The sequence below is a fragment of the Linepithema humile genome, chromosome 2 (assembly GCF_040581485.1).
Source record: "Linepithema humile isolate Giens D197 chromosome 2, Lhum_UNIL_v1.0, whole genome shotgun sequence".
Taxonomy (NCBI): Eukaryota; Metazoa; Arthropoda; class Insecta; order Hymenoptera; family Formicidae; genus Linepithema; species Linepithema humile.
In genome coordinates this window covers 26,865,515-26,869,763 of record NC_090129.1, presented here as the reverse complement: position 1 = coordinate 26,869,763, position 4,249 = coordinate 26,865,515, and the positions used below count along the sequence as shown (strand labels likewise).

At 33.4% G+C, this 4,249-nt stretch overlaps 1 protein-coding gene across 2 annotated transcripts in view; it reads right to left on the bottom strand.

Annotated features, from left to right (window-relative positions):
• Pi3K21B (phosphatidylinositol 3-kinase regulatory subunit alpha) overlaps positions 1 to 4,249 on the bottom strand; it is a 40,139-nt gene that overhangs the window by 31,674 nt on the left and 4,216 nt on the right. The window lies entirely within an intron of this gene.

Below are 4,249 nucleotides of genomic sequence, written 5' to 3'. Positions count from 1 at the left end.
CCTTAATAATTATCGTTAGAACTCTTGAGGTGCTACTCAGAACTCCAATAAAATAATCAAAACTCCAACAAAATTTCTCGCTTTTCCTGACCTAGAAAATTTTCAATCGGTGATACAAAAAATTGCGAGAACTTTTTATATATTGGTCTGAGCGCTTTGAACCTTAATAATTATCGTTAGAACTCTTGAGGTGCTACCCGGAACTCCAATAAAATAATCAAAATTCCAAAAAAGTTCTCGCTATTTTTTGTATCACCGATCGAAAATTTTTGAAGTCCCAAAGAGTGAGAAATTTTTTTGGAATTTTGATTATTTTATTGGAGTTCCGGGTAGCACCTCAAGAGTTCTAACGATAATTATTAAGGTTCAAAGCGCTCAAACCAATATATAACAAGTTCTCGCTATTTTTCGTATCACCGATTAAGAAAATATTCTAAGTTCCAATAAGAATAAAATTTTTTTGGAATTTTAATTTTTTCGTTGGAGTTCTGGGTAGCACCTCAAGAGTTCTACAAATAATTCTAATATGTTTAATTATTTCCGACGATTAAGCTGTTATCGTCAATTTTGTGATAACGTTTTGTGAAGTTAGCACCCCATACTTTCAATAATGGATTTTTTTGTCTAATTCGCCGGAACTATTTATAAATTTTATGGAGAACTCTAGAACTCTTTGGGGTGCATTCAGAACTCTAAAAAAAAATTGATTTTTTTAAAAATGGGGTGCCAACTTCACAGAGGTTGGAAAATGGAATAATCACTTCTCGTTAATCATTCAATTACGTAGAAGAATAAAAGTCAGAATAGTTTTTGAATAGTCTTTCTGAACCTTGATTTCAAATTGAATCAAATTTATTCACGTTTTACTCCATCTTTCGCCCCTTAATAATAGACGGATTGGCTATATTTGACTGAATAATTTAATTGGACTACAATTTTTGAAAATATGAATATGGCATAATTAACAGCTGAATTATTCTTACGAATAATGTAGCTTCTTAAATGATGCTTTGCAGTATGATATCTAATGAAATTACTAATCTTGTTATTAGCAACATATAGCCACAATTAAGATCAACTTTCTCGATTCTTAATTAAGATGTCTTTCGCGTATTTCTATAAGTTCTAGCCAGTTTCATGGCAACTCTCGTAATTACCACTGTAATAACTATATCAATTACATTTGAAGAAAAAATTGAATCAAATCACACATTTAGATTTGCTTTTGTGTACATATTCGACATTACGGTTTGATTATAGTACAAGCTATCTTTATTACGGCGCACCTCAGAAAACACCTAATCGTATTTCTCTCCACATCATTATACACGATCATTTAGCTGGAAAGTAAATCGCTCCAATCATCAAATCCCGTTGTGATTTCTTCTGAGATTTTCCCCAATTCTTTAAATTATTTTTATTGCAGTTTCTTTTATGACGCCAAGTCAAGAAATTATTTATTTGTTTAAGAAGTGAAATCCATATCAAAGATAAAGCAATGCATAAATACTCTAAATTAATCTATCAATTTACCGTGTCAATATTGATCAAGTGGAAAATTTAAATATCACCGATCACCGTTATTCGATTATCGATGAGCGATTAAGTCCTCGATGGGTAACAAAAGCGACGCACTGTGTATGATATACTATTTTACGATTTTAATATTCTTATACATACACACACTGTCGCAATATAATCTTCTATGATTGATAATCATGACTCTCATCTTAACTATTATTTAATGCGCAAGTGCATAATAATATATTGTCCACACACATACATATTTGTGACATTTATCATTATAAGCAAGCATTTCTTCTTAGTCCCTTTTTTTTCTCATTCTAAATGAGTGTATATTTTATCTGCTATGTTGATCGTCGCGGATTACATAAAAAGCTACGCATGCGAAAAGCGTTTCTCAATTTTCGATTTTCGATGCCGAAGATAAGGCGTGCTAAACGAGCCCGCGGTTTTAACGCACCATGCAACCGGCCAAGTCCGATTAGATAAATCGGCGAGCGATCAGACGCGCGCGACGTAAAACGCAAGGAAACCGTGCGACGTGAAGCAAAGAGACGTCTCCATGTGGCCGCGGGTCATTACTATCGGGTAACGCGGTCCCGTCCGATAAAGCAAAAGCATAAAAAGCGTAGGAAAAAGAACATGTAACCTCCCGTCGTAACCCCAAGTCCGCGATCGTGACGACAGCCGCGTGATAAACCCTCGGTCCGTCGTCCTCGCCCGAATAATCCACGCTAGCCAGCGGCGCGTGTACATCCGCGCATTCATTCGATCGACGCGCTTGATTAATCTCCGTCGGAAGATCATTCCTTTTGCGCCACCTCTCGCGTTGCATCCCACGAACGATGTGGATTAAATTGTCAACGTTGCAAATTTTTGCGACTCGATCCCGCCAACGAACCTAGGACGCTCGCTACGAGGAACTTATTTCGCGGAAGTTATCATCTGCGACGGAAATCCTGCCGTGATAGAGTGACATGCAAGCGATGACATTTTTATCAAAATATTCCTTTTGTCGAAAAAGAAATTTATAATAATTAGCGCTCTTCGTGTTAGAACTTTCGCCCTAAATCACGAACAGAATTAAAAGCGCTATAATTTCAATAAATTTAAATTTTGATGGCACAAAAATAATTTTCGCATGCAATTCATTCAACTTTCCTAGTATTATACTTCATAACGACTCCTGTGCTACAATTAACACGTAAATGCACAAGATTCAATCGATTTAATCTATTCAATCTATTCATCTCTAAACCATATAGAATACTGCTTTGTATATAGCTGCAAAAGATTGTTTTAGTTTTGTGATTAGTTGAAAGATTGAAAATTTGTTGCATCTTATATTTAATTTGATTGATTTAATTTTAACTTTTATCTATTCCATCAAAAATAATAAAAGATAAAATAATAAGATCAGATGAATGAGAAATGATTTAAGTAACGTAAGATGAAAAATCATTTAATCTGCATTTTTTTATTCTCCATTTGTATTTTCGGCAGAATCGATCAAGATATCAATAAAGATTCTAGATTTTAAACGTTATCTTTCCTAATTAGCGTCGCATTGTTTCGTACTGCGTTAATAGCAAGTGTACAATTGTAATTAGACATTTTAATTATTTAATTTTTCACAAGAAAAGAGATGACATTTGATCCCTTTTAAGAATTTTTTTATTTCAATTACATGCCGAGCGTCATCGAATTTAAGTCATTACACCATCAAGTCTCGAGCAGCAGGTCTTGCCCTGATAAGGAAATGCCGCTTGCGCATTTATGTAAAATTCGCGACTAGACACTTTTCGGGATAGATTTCCGTGAATGATCACGCTATGGAAATTTCATATTTAGACTAAGACCAAGACAATTCAAAATCGGAATATATTATAGTTACCTTCTTCCTTATATCGCAACAACGTACGGCAGGCAAAATTGCTAATTTATACCAATACTCTTTAAATTGTTTAAACTATCAACTGTTGAAATCAAGTAAAAAAATGTCAAAGTCTCGTCAAATTATTATAAAAAAAGTTTCAATAATTTCTTTCAATTGGATCGTTAATAAAGAGAAAGAATTAAACATGCACGAAATAAAATTTCATATCTCGATAAAGATTCTATATCTTGTCATCATTTCATATGCAGAATGGCGCATTGAGATATTTTGCATCAGACTTTTTTTGCATGATGTTGTTATAAATAAATTCTTATCAAAAATATTAGCTTTCAAACTTTGGTTTTGATATATTTGATTTCGATTTAGTTTTGACACGTTTGAATTTTGAACGTTCAGGAATATATAACTATGTATTTGTTTTGAAGAGCGTGAGCGAGAGATTTCATTCATTCAGTATGCTTTTGTTTCATCGAACTGTGATAATGCATGCGCAGAGATAATTCTATCGGTCGAAAAATATCATGAAACATATCTATGTGCAAAAGATACTAATTGCAAGACAAATTGATTTACAGCATAAAATATATACAAGTCTGTTAGTGTATTTTATAACACATGACACACTAATAAAGCAGCAAAGATATTTACAATATATATTATGGCTAGTTTCTCTACATGAAAAACTCGTACAAATTGACGGAAGAATGATGCCGAAAAAAATTTCGGAAAAAAAAACACTGGATTTGAACACAATTTAAATATTACTAACGCACGCTGTTCGCTCGTATAACTATTTGACAGCGAGGAAGCATTTACTTTACTACTCAC